This window comes from Entelurus aequoreus, linkage group LG23, assembly GCF_033978785.1.
Source record: "Entelurus aequoreus isolate RoL-2023_Sb linkage group LG23, RoL_Eaeq_v1.1, whole genome shotgun sequence".
NCBI classification, from domain to species: domain Eukaryota; kingdom Metazoa; phylum Chordata; class Actinopteri; order Syngnathiformes; family Syngnathidae; genus Entelurus; species Entelurus aequoreus.
In genome coordinates this window covers 5,529,211-5,552,290 of record NC_084753.1, presented here as the reverse complement: position 1 = coordinate 5,552,290, position 23,080 = coordinate 5,529,211, and the positions used below count along the sequence as shown (strand labels likewise).

At 41.3% G+C, this 23,080-nt stretch overlaps 1 protein-coding gene across 1 annotated transcript in view; it reads right to left on the bottom strand.

Annotated features, from left to right (window-relative positions):
- Nucleotides 1-22,804, bottom strand: part of LOC133640481 (prospero homeobox protein 1-like) — a 265,269-nt gene extending 242,465 nt beyond the window's left edge. The window contains exon 1 of the mRNA XM_062033924.1: nt 22,726-22,804. The gene's annotated coding sequence lies outside the window, so the exon portion shown is untranslated. The remainder of the gene's footprint in view (nt 1-22,725) is intronic.
- Between the last annotated feature and the right edge of the window lie 276 nt (nt 22,805-23,080).

Here is a 23,080-nt window from a genome sequence, read left to right as displayed (position 1 = left end):
TTGTTATGCTAGCTCCTAGCTCCCGTCCATATAACCCGCCAATACAATTCAAACACCTGCACAACACACACACTCACTCAGCCCAAAGGACCGTTCACCTAACCCAAGGTTCATAAAGCTTATATATTTAACCAACGTTACGTACGTGACACGCACGTACGGGCAAGCGATCAAATGTTTGGAAGCGCAGCTGCGTACTCACGGTACCGCGTCTGCGTCTGTGTATCCAAATCAAAGTAATCCTGGTAAGAGTCTGTGTTGTCCCAGTTCTCTACAGGCGTCTGTGTATCGAAGTCAAAAGTCCTCCTGGTAAGAGTCTCTGTTGTCCGAGTTCTTCGATCTTGACTGCATCTTTCGGGAATGTAAACAATGAAACGCCGGCTGTGTACTGTTGTTGCTGACTTCCCTCGCAAAATACTCCGCTTCGCACCGACAATTTTCTTCTTTGCTTGCTCAGCTTCTTTCTCCATAATGCAATGAACAAATTGCAACAGATTCACCAACACAGATGTCCAAAATACTGTGGAATAATGAGATGAAAACAGAGCTATTTTGTATTGGCTTTAATGGGGGAGCCATACCTCTGTTTCACTGGCTACGTCACGTGCATACGTCATCATCCAAAGGAGTTTTCAACCGGAAGTTTAGCGGGAAATTTAAAATTGCACTTTATAAGTTAACCCGGCCGTATTGGCATGTGTTGCAATGTTAAGATTTCATCATTGATATATAAACTATCAGACTGCGTGGTCGGTAGTAGTGGCTTTCAGTAGGCCTTTAAGGCCCGGGGGTAGCATGCGGCCCGTGGAGCTTTTCAAACTGGCCCGCCGGAAAATCCTAAATAATTGTTTTAGATGTTTGAAGGCCTACTGGAATGAGATTTTTTTAATTTAAACGGGGATAGCAGATCCATTCTTTGTGTCATACTTGATCATTTTGCGATATTGCCATATTTTTGCTGAAAGGATTTAGTAGAGAACATCGACGATAATGTTCGCAACTTTTGGTCGCTGATAAAAAAAGCCTTGCCTGTAGCGAAAGTAGCGTGACGTCACAGGTTGAAAGGCTCCTCACATTTCCCCATTGTTTACACCAGCAGCGAGAGCGATTCGGACCGAGAAAGCGCCGATTACCCCATTAATTTGAGCGAGGATGAAAGATTTGTGGATGAGGAACGTGAGAGTGAAGGACTAGAGTGCAGTGCGGGACGTATCCGACGATTCCACACTTTCTCCTTTTTCTATTGTGGATCAAGGATTTGTTTTTTAAACCACCTCGGATACTATATCCCCTTGAAAATGAGAGTCGAGAACGCAAAATGGACATTCACAGTGACTTTTATCTCCACGACAATACATCGGTGAAGCACTTTAGCTACGGAGCTAACGTGATAGCATCGTGCTTAAATGCAGATAGAAACAAAAGAAATAAACCCCTGACTGGAAGGATAGACAGAAGATCAACAATACTACCAAACACTGGACATGTAACTACACGGTTAATGCTGTACCGCCTGGCGAAGCCTAGCAATGCTGTTGCTAACGACGCCATTGAAGCTAACTTAGCTACGGGACCTCAACAGAGCTATGCTAAAAACATTAGCTGTCCACCTACGCCAGTAAATAAAAACAGTGCAGACGTTAAAAGTTAAAAGATTTAGCTGAAAGCTAAGATGAACATAAAAGTCTTCAGTCTAGTTTTAAAAGAAGCCAGAGTTGGGGAGAGTCTGACATCTTCAGGAAGTTTATTCCAGCTATTTGTTGCATAGTGACTGAATGATGCTCTCCCTTGATTGGAGTTTACTCTGGGAACCGCTAACAGATTGGTCTCAGAAGATCTTAGTGATCTAGAGCAATGTTTTTCAACCTTTTCTGAGCCGAGGCACATTTTTTTCATTGAAAAAATTCTGAGGCACACCACCAGCAGAAAAAATTAAAAAAATGAAACCCAGTAGCCGATATTGACAATAAAAAGTCGTTCTCGCAATTGTTGGATATGAATTCCAACCATAACCAAGCATGCATCACTATAGCTCTTGTCTCAAAGTAGGTGTACTCTCATGACTCATCACACCCTGACTTATTTGGACTTTTTTGGTGTTTTCCTGTGTGTAGTGTTTTACTTCTTGTCTTGAAGTGAATTATATTTATATAGCACTTTTTTCTCTCTCTAGTGACTCAAAGCGGTATAGCTCGGTTGGTAAGAGTGGCCGTGCCAGCAACTTGAGGGTTCCAGGTTCGATCCCAGCTTCTGCCATCCTAGTCACTGCCGTTGTGTCCTTGGGCAAGACACTTTACCCACCTGCTCCCAGTGCCACCCACACTGCTTTAAATGTAACTTAGATATTGTGTTTCACTATGTAAAACACTTTGAGCGATTCGGACCGAGAAAGCGACGATTACCCCATTAATTTGAGCGAGGATGAAAGATTTGTGGATGAGGAATGTTAGAGTGATGGACAAGCAGTGCAAGACATATCTTTTTTCGCTCTGACTGTAACTTAGGTACAAGCTGGCTCATTGGATTCCACACTCTCTCCTTTTTCTATTGTGGATCACGGATTTGTATTTTAAACCACCTGGGATACTATATCCTCTTGAAAATGAGAGTCGAGAACGCCAAATGGACATTCACAGTGACTTTTATCTCCACGACAATACATCGGCGAAGCTCTTTAGCTACTGAGCTAATGTGATAGCATCGGGCTCAAATGCAGATGGAAACAAAATAAATAAACCCCTGACTGGAAGGATAGACAGAAGATCAACAATACTATTAAACCATGGACATGTAACTACATGGTTAATAATTCTCAGCCTGGCAAAGCTTAACAATGCTGTTGCTAACGACGCCATTGAAGCTAACTTAGCAACCGGACCTCACAGAGCTATGATAAAAACATTAGCGCTCCACCTACACCAGCCAGCCCTCATCTGCTCATCAACACCCGTGCTCACCTGCGTTCCAGCGATCGACAGAGCGACGAAGGACTTCACCCGATCATCCGTGCGGTTGGCGGCTAGCGTCTGCTATCCAAGTAAGTCCTCCTGGTTGTGTTGCTACAGCTAATACACCGATCCCACCTACAACTTTCTTCTTTGCAGTCTTCATTGTTCATTAAACAAATTGCAACAGATTCACCAACACAGATGTCCAGAATACTGTGGAATTTTGAGATGAAAACAAAGCTATTTTGTATTGTTTTCAATGGGGTACCGATACTTCTGTTTCACTAGCTACGTCACATGCATACGTCATCATCCAAAGACGTTTTCAACCGGAAGTTTAGCGGGAAATTTAAAATGTCACTTTATAAGTTAACCCGGCCGTATTGGCATGTGTTGCAATGTTAAGATTTCATCATTGATATATAAACTATCAGACTGCGTGGTCGCTAGTAGTGGCTTTCAGTAGGCCTTTAAAAGGTAAGGTCTTAGTTAGTATAATAATTTTTTTTAAAAATGGTATACATGTTTTATTTATTTTTCCTTCCTTAAATAAATTTAATTAATAATACATACTTTGTATTTAATTAAAATAATTAAATAATTGTATTAATATTTTTAAAAAAAAGGCTATTACAACCGCTATTTTGATGCCATTTAATCCGCATAGTGGAGTAAAGACGTCAGTCACCTGCTATTTTTCTTTTTGCGTGGTGCTTATTTGTATCCGGTGATTTATTGGGGGCACGGCGCCTATCAGAGCCAAATTCTAAGTACGGGCGGTATGAGGTCGCGCGTTTTTATTCCAAAGTTCCACCGTGGAAACCTGCACACGTACATTCGCAGGGCCCCGCCCCCTTGAGGATGACGCGCATCTTTATCGGAACCAAGCCATGTTCAGATTACCATTCTAATGCGGTGACATTGTTTACCAAACCACTTTCCTTTGGCCTCAGAAACCCTCCCTACCCCCCTCGCCCCCTCCATCTCCGTGCCGACCTCCTGATTGTGCATTTGCAGCCGGCCCCCTCCCCAAGTCTCCCATCCAGCCATTATCTCCTCTTATCTCTTTCTAAGTCCCTGTCGTTCAAGCCCAGAAAATGGCCTCATATTGTTGCTCAGGAGGAGTTAAGACGCTCTTGGCTGCACTGAAATGCTCCCAGCAGATGTTTCGCCATTTGAGCGCATTTTATTGCCGGGATTTCTTTCTTTAAAGGGGGGGCGGGAGCGTGTGTAAAGAATAGAGGAGAGGAGGTTTTAAACATTAGAAGGCCAACAGCTGGTTGCTTCTCTTCCTCCCCGGGTGCATTAACCTCGTTGGCCCCCTTGCAGCAGCGCCAGCGCAAGGAGCCCTCTCAGCATCTGGAGCTTAAGTCGGGAGGAAAAAAAACCCAACAACACTGACACCAGCGGCACGAGCGCATCCTAGAAGCACGATGCAAGATGGAGGAGCGCGAGAGGCCCCCGAGGAGGATGCAGGCCCCTCTGGGTTTAGATTGCGTGGATTTCTCTATTTCAACGTGCAGGAAATGTATTGATTTGAAATGATCTGACTAAGGGTGTAACGTACACAAACATTTCGGAATGGTACATATCTCGGTTTAGAGGTCACGGTTCGGTTCATTTTCGGTACAGTAGGAAAACAACAAAATATACATTTTTGGGTTATTTATTTAATAAAAATTAAATAAGATAAGGCTCAGAATGGTTTCTTAACAAAATCTTTCTACATATAAAGTGCTTTTTTTCAAATTGATTGATTGATTGAGACTTGTATTAGTAGATTGCACAGTACAGTACATATTCCGCACAATTGACCACTAAATGGTAACACCCCAATACGTTTTTCAACTTGTTTAAGTCGGGGTCCACGTTCATCAACATTAAACTGCCTCAAGTTGTTGCTCAGATTAAATAAAATGACAAAACTTTTCTTCTCCATATACCGTATTTTTCGGACTATAAGTCGCAGTTTTTTTCATAGTTTGGCCGGGGGTGCGACTTATACTCAGGAGCGACTTATGTGTGAAATTATTAACACATTACTGTAAAATATCAAATAATATTATTTCTCTCATTCACGTAAGAGACTAGACGTATAAGATTTCATGGGATTTAGCGATTAGGAGTGACAGATTGTTTGGTAAACGTATAGCATGTTCTATATGTTATAGTTATTTGAATGACTCTTACCATAATATGTTACGTTAACATACCAGTTGGTTATTTATGCCTCATATAACGTACACTTATTCAGCCTGTTGTTCACTATTCTTTATTTATTTGAAATTGCCTTTCAAATGTCTATTCTTGGTGTTGGCTTTTATCAAATACATTTCCCCAAAAAATGCAACTTATACTCCAGTGCCACTTATACTCCGAAAAATACGGTAAAAAGAGCAACATTTAACAGTTTCAAGTCAACTAAGCCTCAGTTTAAAGGCCTACTGAAAGCCACTACTAGCGACCACGCAGTCTGATAGTTTATATATCAATGATGAAATCTTAACATTGCAACACATGCCAATACGGCCGGGTTAACTTATAAAGTGACATTTTAAATTTCCCGGGAAATATCCGGCTGAAAACGTCTCGGTATGATGACGTTTGCGCGTGAAGTCACGGACTGAACGGAAGTATTGGGACACCATTATATCCCAATACAAACAGCGTCTGTTTTCATGTCAAAATTCCACAGTATTCTGGACATCTGTGTTGGTGAATCTTTTGCAATTTGTTTAATGAACAATGAAGACTGCAAAGAAGAAAGCTGTAGGTGGGATCGGTGTATTAGCGGCTGGCTGCAGCAACACAACCAGGAGGACTTTGAGTCGGATAGCAGACGCGCTATCCGACGCTAGCCGCCGACCGCACCGATGATCGGGTGAAGTCCTTCGTCGCGCCGTCGATCGCTGGAACGCAGGTGAGCACGGGTGTTGATGAGCAGATGAGGGCTGGCGTAGGTGGAGAGCTAATGTTTTTAGCATAGCTCTGTCGAGGTCCGGTAGCTAAGTTAGCTTCAATGGCGTCGTTAGCAACAGCATTGCTAGGCTTCGCCAGGCTGGACAGCATTAACCGTGTGGTTACAGGTCCAGGGTTTGGTTCGGTGTCTCCTGATAGTAGAAGTAATAGTAGTATTGTTGATCTTCTGTCTATCCTTCCAGTCAGGGGCATGTTTCTTCTGATGCTATCACGTTAGCTCCGAAGCTAAAGAGCTTCGCCGATGTATTGTCGTGGAGATAAAAGTCACTATGAATGTCCATTTCGCGTTCTCGACTCTCATTTTCAAGAGGATATAGTATCCGAGGTGGTTTAAAATACAAATCCGTGATCCACAATAGAAAAAGGAGAAAGTGTGGAATCCAATGAGCCAGCTTGTACCTAAGTTACGGTCAGAGCGAAAAAAGATACACCCTGGCGTCCTGCACTGCACTCTAATCCTTCACTCTCACTTTCCTCATCCACGAATCTTTCATCCTCGCTCAAATTATTGGGGTAATCGTCGCTTTCTCGGTCCGAATCTCTCTCGCTGCTGGTGTAAACAATGTGCAAATGTGAGGAGCCTTTCAACCTGTGACGTCACGCTACTTCCGGTACAGGCAAGGCTTTTTTTTTATCAGCGACCAAAAGTTGCAAACTTTATCGTCGATGTTCTCTACTAAATCCTTTCAGCAAAAATATGGCAATATCGCGAAATGATCAAGTATGACACATAAAATGGATCTGCTATCCCCGTTTAAATAAGAACTTTTCATTTCAATAGGCCTTTAACAAAACCTTTCTACATATAAAGTGCTTTTTTTTATTGATTGATTGAGACTTTCTTTAGTAGATTGCACAGTACAGTACATATTTCGTACAATTGACCACTAAATGGTAACACCCAAATACGTTTTTCAACTTGTTTAAGTCGGGGTCCACGTTAATCAACATTAAACTGCCTCAAGTTGTTGCGCAGATTAAATAAAATGACAAAACTATTCTTCTACATATAAAAAGTGCAACATTAAACAGTTTCAAGTCAACTCAGCCTTAGATTAACTCTCCACCCCCCCAGCCTTTAACCCTGGTGACTTTCACTCAATCTTCATGTTTTTTGCCAGAACAATCAGTTTATCCACATTGTCTGTAGAAAGAAGAAGTGGGTCAAAATCTAGTTTTTAATGCAATATGGTCTTAAATCTGCTGCTATAAAAACATTAGTTATTGCTTTAGCCCTGCCTGACTCGCCGAGGAGAGGCTGCTTGAATGCGGTGTTTGCACCACGCTCGTCTTTCTCGTCGTTGAAGCGATGTTCACTAGGGGGTAGATGACGCTTCAAACGGGTTAGCATGTTTGACGTGTTGGCAGAAGCATACCCCACCGCTGCTGAACAATGTCGGCAAACCGCTTTCGCTTTGTTGTCAACATACGAGTATTAGTGCGATGTTAGCAGACACTTTATCGGGCGTTTTGTTTCACAATGTTATGCAAAACCAACTTTTCTTACCTTCTGGTACCTGCCGAACTGTATTTGGGATCTGCATAAGTCCTGAAAATTTGCGCGAGTCAACCTTTGTAGTCCGTAGTCGATAATTTCGCCATCTTCTTGTTATCTTCTGTTGCCATTTCTAATATAAAGTAGTTTAAAGTTCTTACTTACACCTGTCAGTAAACTCACTATGGAAGCGTTAAAACATACCGGTGTAGTGAGTTTACATTATTCACCCAAGGAACTTTAGTTATTAGAGAGTTCCGGTCGGACGTTTTTTCACGGGACACATTCCCGGCGTTGTTGTTGCACTAGTGAGCCACGGATGAGGAGATGCTGCTCCGTTATTGATGGAAGTATTAAAATGTAGACCTGAATAGGCCCACTCATCGGCAGTGCGCCTTATAATCCGGTGCGCCCTATGGTCCTGCGAACCATGTATCTGTGTACGAACGCTTCATTCAGTCATTCCTGCCAGACAAAACGCAGGGCGTCACTGCGGCGGATGCGGGGCCCTTCACTCACTTTCTGCACCTGCAACCTACCTACCCTGAGATGGGTAGGTCGTGAGTTCAAACCCCGGCCGAGTCACACCAAAGACTATAAAAATGGGAGCCATTACCTCCCTGCTTGGCACTCAGCATCAAGGGTTGGAATTGCGGGTTAAATCACCAAAATGATTCCCGGGCGCGGCCACCGCCGCTGCTCACTGCTCCCCTCACCTCCCAGGGGGTGAACAAGGGTGATGGGTCAAATGCAGAGGACAAATTTCCCCACACCTAGTGTGTGACAATCATTGGTACTTTAACTTTACACAGGAGACTTCATAGTCACGTCTCAGCGCTTTAGTATGTGTGCCATTTGTGTGATGTTTCCCCTTTTGAAAAGTTGTGTTCATTTTTGCTAACTCAACAAGAGTCCCAAAAAGCCAACAGAAAAGGAAAGAATACCTGCGGAGTTAAAAAAAATACTGTACATTAATGGCGGTCGCAAGTAGGAAACGGGATTGACAAGCGAGTCCGTACTACAGAAAGTTTTAATTGCAAAGAGAAAGGAGTTTTGTAAAAAAAATGATGCCAGAGCACAAGGAAGAAAAGACACCACAGTTACTGTACCTCTTTTATAGAAACACATGCTCTTTTTGTCTTTACATCTTGGTGAGTGGATTTTACTTTTTTAAATGTCTATTACTGTAGCAATATGATTGTTAAAGGTAAGGAGTTTTCTGATTTCTGATCGTTTGTGAGGGCATCTAGAGAGGGAAAAAAAAGGACTTTACATGGTGAAACCCGTTATCTACATCTTTTAAGCTATATTTAAATTAGTGCGGGTGACACTGGGAGCAGGTGGCAGTCACTAAGGCAGGGGTGGGCAATTAATTTTTACCGGGGGCCGCACGAGCAACCCGAGCACTGCTGGAGGGCCACATCGACAATATTTCAATTAAATTTTGCTCAATATTATTTTTGATATATACCGTAAGATAAATAATAATAATAATAATAATAATAAATAATAATAGTAATACTTCAACATAGTGTGTGTAACAGCATTCCATGACTAATATAAATAAATTAACATTAATAATAAATGACAGTAAAATAAGCACACGTATGACTGAGGAGTCATAGTGTAACTTTGTGTGGTGTTTGAGTTGTCCGACTTTTTGTGTGGCCATAAACGCACCAGTGGTTTAGTGGTATGCGTGTTGGTGACAGATGACAAGTTGGTTTTGGCCTGGTTTGTACGGCAGAAAATGACTAGTTTTTCCAGATAGAAGTTTTTTACTTATGTTTTTGGTGTGGTTATGTCCGAATGTAAACAGTTTTGCTCAATAAAGTGATCGATATAATTCCTGTCCTCGAAGCATCTCGATAGACGTTACAATAATTGAACGGTGTTCAACTGAAGGGTGTTGACGAACACACTTAGGGCCGCTTGTTGTCACTGTCACTCAAAGTTGCATTGCAAAATTACACAGAATAAATATGTTTATTTTGTTTAGAATTCAGATGGGATTTGATTTGGTGCGCGGCATATACTTGCTGTGCGCAGAGGACGCTTGAGCAGTGCGCAATTGCGCAGGCACGCACCTTAGAGGGAACGTTGCTTGGCAGACCATGTCTTGTTGAAAACACGCCATTCTTCATCAACTTTTCTCTTTTTAGCGTCTCGGGTGTAAACCGTGCATCACTTGTCGCTGCATGTGCACCAAAGGACCACCCTTTCTAGATATATAAAGATGTGTATTTACAACATTGCCAATATAAAAAAGCTTGTTGTGAAAAATGAGTTGGAGTTTCACAAGAAAAAGGTCACAATTTCACAAGAAAAACTTAGAATGTTGGCAGTATTATAATAAAAGTCATAATTCTACTCAACGCAAGTCAAAACGCACATTAAATCAACAAAAAATGCTGACTTTGGAGCAATGTTCACAGACTCTAGTATTTGGCTCTCTATGAGATGCAATGGTTTTCTGTATTGGGACCATGATTTATGTCATCACTTGTTCACACCTCCTCATATGGAAGATACTTTTACCTGTTGATGTCTCAAGAAGGGTAGAAAAACACACACGCACACACACACACACATTCTTGTATTCTTTACCTTCTTGAGACCTCCAATTTTTTTTTACCTCTTCAGGACCACCCTTTCTAGATATATAAAGATGTGTATTTACAACATTAATAATATATACAAACTATGCAAATATAAAAAAATCTTGTTGTGAAAAATTAGTTGGAGTTTCACAAGAAAAAGGTCACAATTTCACAAGAAAAACTTAGAATGTTGGCAGTATTATAATAAAAGTCATAATTTTACTCAACGCAAGTCAAAACGCACATTAAATCAACAAAAAATGCTGACTTTGGAGCAATGTTCACAGACTCTAGTATTTGGCTCTCTATTAGATGCAATGGTTTTCTGTATTGGGACCATGATTTATGTCATCACTTGTTCACACCTCCTCATATGGAAGCTACTTTTACCTGTTGATGTCTCAAGAAGGGTAGAAAAACACACACGCACACACACACACACACACACACACACACACACACACACACACACACACACACACACACACACACACACACATACACGTTCTTGTATTTCTTACCTTCTTGAGACCTCCATTTTTTTTTACCTCTTTAGGACCACCCTTTCTAGCTATATAAAGATGTGTATTTACAACATTAATAATATATACATACTATGCCAATATAAAAAATCTTGTTGTGAAAAATGAGTTGGAGTTTCACAAGAAAAAGGTCACAATTTCACAAGGAAAACTTTGAATTTTGGCAGTGTTATAAAAAAGTCATAATTTTACTCAACGCAAGTCAAAATGCACATTAAATCAACAAAAAATGCTGACTTTGGAGCAATGTTCACAGACTCTAGTATTTGGCTCTCTATTAGATGCAATGGCTTCCGTATTGGGACCATGATTTATGTCCTAACTTGTTCACACCTCCTCATATGGAAGCTACTTTTACCTGTTGATGTCTCAAGAAGGGTAGAAATACACGCACACGCACACGCACACACGCATTCTTGTATTCTTTACCTTCTTGAGACCTCCAATTTTTTATTACCTCTTTAGGACCACCCTTTCTAGCTATATAAAGATGTGTATTTACAACATTAATAATATATACATACTATGCCAATATAAAAAAGCTTGTTGTGAAAAATGAGCTGGAGTTTCACAAGAAAAAGGTCACAATTTCACAAGAAAAACTTAGAATGTTGGCAGTATTATAATAAAAGTCATAATTTTACTCAACGCAAGTCAAAACGCACATTAAATCAACAAAAAATGCTGACTTTGGAGCAATGTTCACAGACTCTAGTATTTGGCTCTCTATGAGATGCAATGGTTTTCTGTATTGGGACCATGATTTATGTCATCACTTGTTCACACCTCCTCATATGGAAGATACTTTTACCTGTTGATGTCTCAAGAAGGGTAGAAACACACACACACACACACACACACACGCACACGCACACACATTCTTGTATTCTTTACCTTCTTGAGACCTCCAATTTTTTTTTACCTCTTCCGGACCAGCCTTTCTAGATATATAAAGATGTGTATTTACAACATTAATAATATATACATACTATGCCAATATAAAAAAGCTTGTTGTGAAAAATGAGTTGGAGTTTCACAAGAAAAAGGTCACAATTTCACAAGAAAAACTTAGAATGTTGGCAGTATTATAATAAAAGTCATAATTTTACTCAACGCAAGTCAAAATGCACATTAAATCAACAAAAAATGCTGACTTTGGAGCAATGTTCACAGACTCTAGTATTTAGCTCTCTATGAGATGCAATGGCTTCCGTATTGGGACCATGATTTATGTCTTTACTTGTTCACACCTCCTCATATGGAAGATACTTTTCCTTGTTGATGTTTCAAGAAGGGTAGAAATACACACACACACACACACACGCACACACACACAGAATTCAGCAGCCTCCACTTTGAAGGTCCACAATGTACCTTGTCTTGAGCAAACATGGCGATTGTCTGCGTGTCTGTCAACCTCCCGGCAGCTGCGTCTCCTTAAGCTATCGCCGCCGCCGTCGCCATCATCATCATCATCACGACCATCATCGCCGCAATCATGCGCCGCTGCTTGAATACGAGGCAACAAAAGGCGCGGACGCACACAATGGCCTCGCCGGCTTTTGAGCAACATATCAAGGCTTCGGCGGGCCGACCAGACAGAAGGTTCCGTGTCTTTTTTTGAATTATTTGAATAGGTGCCTGCAGCGGTCGTTGGACCCTTTCTTCATCTTTGCTCAGTGTTGGGTGTTGTTGTGTGCTCAAGGGAAAGGTGTGCGACAGGAAAGGACAGGTGCTCTGCACTTTACCTCGGTCTACTTTGTTAGCTCAGGGACCAGACACACAAAGAGAGACACAATGGTCAAGGAGAAGCTGCCTCCTCCACAGCTGCCGATCATGTGTCAGGACTCGCTCTTTTACTCACACTTACATTCAACTATTCGGGGGCACAAATGTTTTAGCTACGCGTCCTCGGGCCTCATCCAAGCAACTCAGCTTCTGCACCAGAATTGTCCACACCATCGCTGAACGTGTCCAATAAAGAGGAGCAAGACTTCATTCCTGCCCTCCACTGACTGGGAGTGAGACCAACGCTGTAACATTTACCTGTGACCAGTTTCAAATAAGTCTTGTTAAATCCTCCACTTACTATGAATACAAGTTTGAATGTTTTATAACAGGCCTAAAGTACCAAACCCCGAACCGGTGACGTTGTCACGTTGTGTAAATGGTCAATAAAAACAGAATGCAAATCCTTTTCAACTTATATTCAATTGAATAGACTGCAAAGACAAGATATTTAACGTTCTAACTTTATTTTTTGCAAATATTAGCTCATTTGGAATTTGATGCCTGCAACATGTTTCAAGAAAGCTGGCACAAGTGGCAAAAAAGACTGAGAAAGTCGAGGAAGGCTCATCAAACACTTATTTGGAACATCCCACAGGTGAACAGGCTAATTGGGAACAGGTGGGTGCCATGATTGGGTAGAAAAGTAGATTCCATGAAATGCTCAGTCATTCACAAACAAGGATGGGGCGAGGGTCACCACTTTGTCAACAAATGCCTGAGCAATCAGTTCAAGAACAACATTTCTCAACCAGCTATTGCAAGGAATTTAGGGATTTCACCATCTACGCTCCGTAATATCAAAAAGTTCAGAGAATCTGGAGAAATCAACGCACGTAAGCGATGATATTACGGACCTTCGATCCCTCAGGCGGCACCGCATCAAAAAGCGACATCAGTGTGTAAAGGATATCACCGCATGGGCTCAGGAAAACTTCAGAAACCCACTGTCAGTAACTACAGTTTGTCGCTACATCTGTAAGTGAAAGTTAAAACTCTACTATGCAAAGCGAAAGCCATTTATCAACAACACCCAGAAACGCAGCCAGCATCGCTGGGCCCGAGCTCATCTAAGATGGACTGATGCAAAGTGGAAAAGTGTTCTGTGGTCTGACGAGTCCACATTTGGAAACTGTGGACGTTGTGTCCTCCGGACCAAAGAGGAAAAGAACCATCCGGATTTTTATAGGCGCAAAGTGTAAAAGCCAGCATGTGTGATGGTATGGGGGTGTATTAGTGCCCAAGACATGGGTAACTTACACATCTGTGAACGCACCATTAATGCTGAAAAGTACATACAGGTTTTGGAGCAACATATGTTGCCATCCAAGCAACGTTACCATGGGCGCCCCTGCTTATTTCAGCAGGACAATGCCAAGCCACGTGTTACAACAGCTTGGCTTCATACACTACTGCCATCACTAACACTACAAGAAGGCTCAGCAGCGGCTGCACTTCCTGAGAGTCCTCGAGAAGTACAACCTGGACTCCAACCTGCTGCTGACCTTCTACCGCTCATCCATGGAGAGCCTGCTGCCATACTGCATCACAGCATGGTACGGCAGCTGCACCGCTGCAGACAGGGAGAGGCTCCAGAGAGTGGTAAAGGCAGCACAGCGGGTCATCGGCTGCCTTCTCCCCTCCCTGACAGCTACCAACATCATCAAGGACAGCTCCCACCCTGGCTTTGACCCGTTCCACCTGCTGCCCTCAGGAAGGCGCTACAGGGTCATCAGGTCTAAGACAGACCGACTCAAGAACAGTTTTTTCCCTGAAGCCAAGGGCACTGATTTTACAGTTTAGCACCTCTCTGTGTGCAATTTTTACTTTCCACCCACAGTCTGAATGCTTCTGTACATATGTATATAGTATAATATTTAATATTTAAACACTTTCAGAACATTCGTTCTCAGGACCCGACTGTGCACCTTACCTCATTTTGCACTATTTTTATTTCTTTCCTTCCTATGTTTTGCATATTTGTAGACTGTCGCACTGATACTAGGGTTGCTTTTATTCTCATTGTACCTGTGTATAGTGACAATAAAAGCCATTCTATATTATACACTGCAAAAACTGAAATCTAAGTAAGATTAAATATTAGGGATGACCGATAATGGCTTTTTGCCGATATCCGATATTCTGATATTGTCCAACTCTTTAATTACCAATACCGATATCAACCGATATCGATATCAACCGATACTGATATATACAGTTGTGGAATTAACACTTTATTATGCCTAATTTGGACAACCAGGTATGGTGAAGATAAGGTCCTTTTTTTTTTTTTAATTATAACATAAAATAAAAATTAAATTAAAAACATTTTCTTGAATGAAAAAGAAAGTAAAACAATATAAAAACAGTTACATAGAAACAAGTAATGAATGAAAATGAGTAAAATTAACTGTTAAAGGTTAGTACTATTAGTGGACCAGCAGCACGCACAATCATGTGTGCTTACGGACTGTATCCCTTGCAGACTGTATTGATATATATTGATATATAATGTAGGAACCACAATATTAATAACAGAAAGAAACAGCCCTTTTGTGTGAATGAGTGTGAATGAGTGTAAATGGGGGAGGGAGGTTTTTTGGGTTGGTGCACTAATTGTAAGTGTATCTTGTGTTTTTTATGTTGATTTAATAAAAATAAAAAAAATTTAAAAAAATAAAAACGATTAAAAAAAACGATACCGATAATTTCCGATATTACATTTTAAAGAATTTATCGGTCTTGTGAGATGACGAGGGTTTGTTGTCGTATCTAATGCTTACACCAAAAATAAACAAAAGGTGAGTGCCGCTAAGAAAAGGCATTGAAGCTTAGGGAAGGCTATGCAGAACGAAACTAAAACTGAACTGGCTACAAAGTAAACAAAAACAGAATGCTGGAGGACAGCAAAGACTTACTGTGGAGCAAAGACGGCGTCCACAATGTACATCCGAACATGACATGACAATCAACAATGTCCCCACAAAGAAGGATAAAAACAACTGAAATATTCTTGATTGCTAAAACAAAGTAGATGCGGGAAATATCGCTCAAAGGAAGACATGAAACTGCTACAGGGAAATACCAAAAAAAGAGAAAAAGCCACCAAAATAGGAGCGCAAGACAAGAAGTAAAACACTAGACACAGGAAAACAGCAAAAAACTCCAAATAAGTCAGGGTGTGATGTGACAGGTGGTGACAGTACACCTACTTTGAGACAAGAGCTATAGTGATGCATGCTTGGTTATGCTTTAAAGCAGACCTGGGCATTCTGCGGCCCGCGGGCCGCATCCGGCCCTTTGTGCGTCCCTGTCCGGCCCGCGTGAGGCCAATTATAAATTACAAAATACATTTTAAAAAGTATCTATGTCGAGTGTGCAATACAACGGTGCTGCTTTCCGTGTGTAACCTGCGAGTGAAGGTGCACAGGCAGCGACAAGTGATGCACGGTTTACACCCGAGACGCTAAAAAGAGAAAAGTTGATGAAGAATGGCGTGTTTTCAACAAGACATGGACTGCCAAGCAACGTTCCCTCTAAGGTGCGCGCCTGCGCAATTGCGCACTGCTCAAGCGTCCGCTGCGCACAGCAAATATATGCCGCGCACCAAATCAAATCCCATCTGAATTCTAAACAAAATAAACACATTTATTCTGTGTAATTTTGCAATGCAACTCTGAGTGACAGTGACAACAAGCGGCCCTAACGGTGTTCGTCAACACCCTTCAATTGAACACCGTTCAATTATTGTAACGTCCATCGAGATGCTTCCAGGCCAGGAATTATATCGATCACTTTATTGAGCAAAACTGTTTACATTCGGACATAACCACACCAAAAACATGAGTAAAACAATTCTATCTCGAAAAACTAGTCATTTTCTGCCGTACAAACCCGGCCAAAACCAACTTGTCATCTGTCACCAACACGCATAGCACTAAACCACTGGTGCGTTTATGGCCACACAAAAAGTCGGACAACTCAAACATCGCACAAAGTTACACTATGACTCCTCAGTCATAGGTGTGCTTATTTTACTGTCATTTATTGTTAATGTTAATTTATTTATATTAGTCATGGAATGCTGTTACACACACTATGTTGAAGTATTACTATTATTATTAATTATTAGGGTGCGCCCTGTACCCTGTACAAAGGACTCCCCCAGGGAGTCCTTTGTACTGGTTACAAAGGAACCTATTGAATTTGTAATGTTTATTATTATTTTTATTTTTTTTCCGCTCCGTTGCGCACTACTTTGACCCCCTTAACATGCTTCAAAACTCACCAAATTTTTTTAATTTTTTTTCCGCTCCGTTGCGCACTACTTTGACCCCCTTAACATGCTTCAAAACTCACCAAATTTTTTACACACACTCAAAAAGTGTGCCAGATCAAGTTATTCAAAAACCAAACCCAAAAAATCCACATTGCGCTCTAGCGCCCCCTAGGAAGAAAACTGCCTCTAACTCCCACTAGGAAGGTCGTAGAGACATGAAACAAAAACCTGTATGTAGGTTTCACTTAGACCTACAATTCATAATTTCACTTCTTCGGGCGAAAACCAACAGGAACTTGGCAATTTCCCCTTCAAGACAAAAAATGACTAAAAACACTCATTTTTGATTTTTGAGCTGTAATTTGACCCCTTTAAAATACTTCAAAACTCACCAAACTTCTCACACACATCGGGACTGGTGGAAATTGCGATCTAAAAAAAAACAGAACCCCAAAACTCAAAATTGTGCTCTACATAATTTTTGCAAAAAAAAGAGAAAAAACTGCTCCTCAGAGGAAAACTCTGACAAAACTGCTTGTAACTTCCGGTAGGAACGTCTTAGAGACATGAAACAAATACCTCTATGTAGGTCTCGCCTAGACCTACATTTCATAGGTTGACATCCTTCAGCAAAAATCAACAGGAAGTTTGCTATTCCTCCTTCAAAACAAAATTTTTGTTACAAACGGTCACCAAACATCAAACGTTATCTCCTCTGAGCGCGTTTGTCGTTTCGGCTTCAAACTGCTACAGGAGAGAGATTGAACCCTTCTGATTAAAAGTTGACGAAAGAGTTGTGATTAGTGCTACCGTTTTGATTTTACGAGCCTTCAAAGACCCGCAGCACTGATGCTGCTCCGGTGCCAAAAATGACAACGAAATTGCGATTACTCCTTCTTTGTCCTCAATACACACAAATACCCTATAATGACAATGTGAACTCAGACACAACTTCCTCTAACTCCCAGTACGAATATCGTAGAGACACGAAACAAAAACCTCTATGTAGGTCTCACTCAGGACTACCACTGGGCAAAAGTATTGGGACACCTAGGACTAGCACCTGCCAGAAGGCGGACCCGACCAACGCTGCTTGCAGCTTTAATTATCATTATTATTATTATTTATCTTACGGTATATATCAAAAATAATATTGAGCAAAATTTAATTGAAATATTGTCGATGTGGCCCTCCAGCAGTGCTCGGGTTGCTCATGCGGCCCCCGGTAAAAATTAATTGCCCACCCCAGCTTTAAAGTCATATCCAACGACTTTTTACTGTCGACTGAGTTTCGTTTTTTAATGATTTCTGCCGGTGGTGTGCCTCCGCATTTTTTCAACGCAAAAAATGTGCCTTGGCTCAAAAAAAACACACACACGCACACACACGAGGAAACGCTGCCATCCTGACATAAATCCTTGCTAAGGGTCCTTTCCCTGCCCTCCCTCCCTCTCTGCCCCTTTTTTTTCTCTTTGCCACCAGTAAATCCGGGTTTCGCCACAACTTAAGCACTTAGCCGTAATCCCCATGAAGAGGCGATAGCCCCCTTGCACAAGTCACTTTTGCGCCATTAAAAGGCACACAATAGGGGCGTGTTAGGGACTCACTTAAATGGATTGAGCACAAAGCCTGCGCTTGATAAGTTTTTAGCCGGGCAAGAATCCGCCGTTTACACCCCTCCTTTTGTGCGTTCTCTTAGATGCACTTGTCTCAGCAGTCTAAGCCGCTTTTATCTTTTTTGTTGTTTAATTCCTAAGCACTAGAATATGTCCCATTTCTTTCTCTGCACCCCTCACACACACACACAGCAGCATGCTTACAATGAAGGACATCCAGATCCACTTCCTAAAACCAAACACAGGGGATGCAAGCCCCTTCTTGTTGTTTCCAAAGCCCCCCCCCTCAAATTAAGCCAGTTTCCTAATCTTTGAACATGGCGCACGGAGGGGAAGTCTTGTGATAAGCCCGCCTCTCGTGGACAAAAGGCAAGAGCAGGAAGTGGACCGCGGACCCTTCAGAAAGCACTAATACCCCGTCATCCTCTAGGAGAGGGAGCCGATAGGGCTTATCAAAGCAAGAACAGCGAACGCCGCAGAGGCCGCCGTCTTTGTTACACCGCCCGTCGAGGAACAATCGCTTACAATATAATAACAGAAAATCTGCAAGATGTCGCGTGTGGAATCAATTAAGGCGACTGGAAACCACAGTGGTGGAGAGGAAAGTTTTTTTTCATATTCAAGGACATTTAAGCAGTTAACGTTACATTTCCATAATGACAGGCTTAACTTATTTTTACACTCATCACTAGATTTTAGTAGTGAACCTTAAAAGGGAACTGCAATTTTTTTTTTTTTTGGTCTATCGTTCACAATCATTATGAGAGACAAGAACACACCTTGGTAACACTTTGGTATGGGGAACACATGTTCACTAGAGATGTCCAATAATGGCTTTTCTGCCGATATCCGATATTCCCAACTCTTAATTACCGATTCCGATATATACAGTCGTGGAATGAACACATTATTATGCCTAATTTTGTTGTGATGCCCCGCTGGATGCATTAAACAATGTAACAAGGTTTTCCAAAATAAATCAACTCAAGTTATGGGAAAAAAAGTGCCAACATGGCACTGCCATATTTATTATTGAAGTCACAAAGTGCATTATTTTTTTTAACATGCCTCAAAACAGCAGCTTGGAATTTGGGACATGCTCTCCCTGAGAGAGCATGAGGAGGTTGAGGTGTAGCTGTATATTGTAGCGTCCCGGAAGAGTTAGTGCTGCAAGGGGTTCTGGGTATTTGTTCTGTTGTGTTTATGTTGTGTTACGGTGCGGATGTTCTCCCGAAATGTGTTTGTCATTCTTGTTTGGTGTGGGTTCACAGTGTGGCGCATATTTGTAACAGTGTTAAAGTTGTTTATTCCGTCACCCTCAGTGTGACCTGTATGGCTGTTGACCAAGTATGCCTTGCATTCACTTGTGTGTGTGAAAAGCCGTAGATATTATGTGACTGGGCCGGCACGCAAAGGCAGTGCCTTTGAGGTGTATTGGCGCTCTGTACTTCTCCCTACATCTGTGTACACAGCGGCGTTTTAAAAAGTCATACATTTTATTTTTCGAAACCGATACCGATAATTTTGAAACCGATAATTTCCGATATTACATTTTAAAGCATTTATCGGCCGATAATATCGGCAGCCCGATATTATCGGACATCTCTAGTTGGTAGGACACGAAAATGCAAATGTGTAATTTGGAGACAAGCTACTTCGACATAAATGGCGTGCTTACCCCAAAGAGACAACTGTCCATGGAGTGAGTCACACTTTATATTGATCATGGTACACGCAGCACATCATGCGTGTTATCACAGTTACAGTACATACACTGTGTACAAACAAAAACATTACATGTGGGCTAATACTTTACAGTAGGGTTGTACGGTATACCGGTACTAGTATAGTACTGTGATAGTAATGAATCATAATCGGTACTATACCGCCTCTAAAAAGTACCGGTCCACCCCCTTTTTTTAACGGGCATGACGCCGTGTCGCCAAGTCATGACATTGCTGGTTTTACAAGCAGACGAGCATGTTCGGCAGCGCACAATCACAGAGTACTTACAAGTAGGGATGTCCCGATCCAATATTGATATCGGAAATCAGTCCGATATTAGCCAAAAAAGTGAATATCGGATTTTATCGGACTGAAGCTAAAAATTCCGATATAAGCGCTCCGATATAAGATGTCCATTTACCGCTGCAGCACTTCTATAATAGGTGACTCTGGTTTGATCACACTCCAACACAGTAGGTGGCGGCAATGCCCCTTAATTAACGTTGGTGCCGGCCGCGGAAGAAGAGCGTCTCTGATCCAGCATGCACAGCCCACGTGATCACAACAACGACAACGCGTGTGCTTGCAGCAAATGTCGGTTGTGTGGAAGTATTTTAACCGAAACTCGGACAAAGACCTTGCCGCTAAATGCAACATTTGACAGGCGCAAGTGTCCCGCGGAGGGACAGAACCGGGAAGGTTCAATACAAGCAACCTCATCGCACAATTGAAAAAACACCACAAAAAAGAACATGAGGATTTTGGCGAGAGCAGCAAGGCGAAGCAACAAACCTCTGGCTCGCTTCAGCAACCCGCGCTGGCCGAAAGCTTTGCAAGACGTGACAAACTACCACGGGACAGCAAAAAAGCAACGGCCATAACAGAAAAGATAGCCCAGTTTATTGTTGTTGATGACCAGCCCCTGTCGGTGGTGAGTAATGTCGGGTTTAAACTCTTAATGGAGCACCTCCAACCTCGCTACATTATTCCTAGCCGCCACTACATTGTAGACAAAACTATACCCAAGATGCACGAAGAGGTTAAAAAGTGTATTACAATCTGTTCATCAACTTCACATGCATTTGCAAAGGGCCAATTTATTTCAGGCCAGAACAAATTGACAAAACTCTTTTTAAATAGCTGCAAGATAACATACGTAAGTAACAAACAGCATAATAACAACATAGCTGTAAACCTGGCTTCACCCAAGGAAGGCACACACTACATACACAAAGTCTAACCAGGCATTTTTTTTCTCTCAAGGAATTGTGAAATAAAATCATGTCTTCATGAGATCAACACTGTACTGAAGCCCAGAACACTCTACGCATTTCCCCAGTTTTAGTTTAGAGAAAAGGAAAGATTGGCCTGGCCCACTAGGATCCCTCTTTATGTTTGTGAACTTTATAGTCTATAATCAAACACTCTAGAAGTCTAGAATGAAAGAGTATATAAGAGAATTGACAGAGTGTGTACCTTCAGTGCTGAATGATGAGCAGAGGCAGAGTTTGGAGTGTTTTCTTTAGCTCGCTTTCCATGTTTATGTACTCACTGTCCACTGTGTCCAGGTACTTGGAAAATGTTTTCCGTGCCATTTGCTGTTTGACGCCGGTATCATGCTAATTAGCTGCCTGAAAGCGGGTGACTCCACTGTAGAAATAGCCTGCATGTCTTCTAGCACATACGCTGCAATGGCTCTATCAATGTTGTCCTGGCTAGCAGTGCCTCCGTTAAAATCCTTAGGTGGAGGTGGAGGTGAAGTGGCATCGGAGTCTGGGTCTCTCTTTACTAGCTTTGTCGAAGCATGTTGCTTTTGTATCTGTTTCAGCAGATTTGAATTGCTGTTTTGGGCAGTAGATAGGATCTTTGATCCAAGACACAACTTACATTTAACTAAAATGTTCTTTTCTTTGTGCTCGACAAAAGAAAAGTAGTGAGAATATCTCCATCTTAAGAAACTCGACTTCAGCTCCGCCATGATGTCTTGTTAGTAAACACAGAAACGCGCCCCCGCCCCACCCACACACAGCGCGCCTCTTCTCCCCTTTGTGACGCAGGAAGATTCAGAAGGACGACACTGTAGCGCTCCAATAAAACAGACTCAGATCTTCTGTTTCTAGCCGATACTACATAAAAAATAAGGTAAAATAACGCAGTAACGCATCATGTAGTAACGGTAACTGAGTTACTGAATATAAAAAATAATAAGTTAAACTACTAGTTACCGCCGAAAATAACGGCGTTACAGTAACGCGTTACTTTGTTAGTCCCAACACTAGAAGCTAGCTTGTCTCTTGCCATAGTTAGCTTTTACCGCTGATACCGTAGCACGTGGCTGTGTTACTACGGGAGAAAAATAGTTCCTCTGTGTTCAATTTTACAATAACAATGTCGCTACAGCTTGGTTATTACACAGGTTATAGAACATAAATGAAGTATTGGTGACAATGTTGTGAATGCATTTTTAAAGTGATTTAGAGATAGACTAGATTACTTCCATTAGCTGCATTGCTAGCAACCTAGAAGGAGACAGTTTTTACATATTAGAATGCAAAAAAACCAAAAACTTTTGTCTTCTTGTCACTCTCATAATGATTGTGAATGATGGGCAAAATAAAAAAATAAAAAACTGCAGTTCCCCTTTGAGGTTAACTACTAAAATCTAGTGATGAGTGTAAAAATAAGTTAAGCCTGTCATTATGAAAATATAATGTTAATTGTTTAAATGTCTAATGTTTAAATTGTAATTGTACCTGCAAATGTGTCCGTGTTCATCACAGTGTGGGTTCCACATGCTGCATCTGTTCCATTTCCTGGCAACATCTGATACACCTGTAAAAAAAAAAAAAAAATAGAACACATTAAATTCTGATGATGACATACACTTAACAATAGCAACTTTCTTTATTCTCTCACAAACAAATCTAATAATAATGACAAAACTCAAATATACACAGTATACATGTACAATGATCATTTTAATTATCATTATTGTTAGTGTTATCATCATTATGATTTGTATTATTTTTAATATGTAATTTAAAACATTATCAATAATAATAATATTATAGCATTATGAAATGTTATTATTATTATTGCAATTTTACC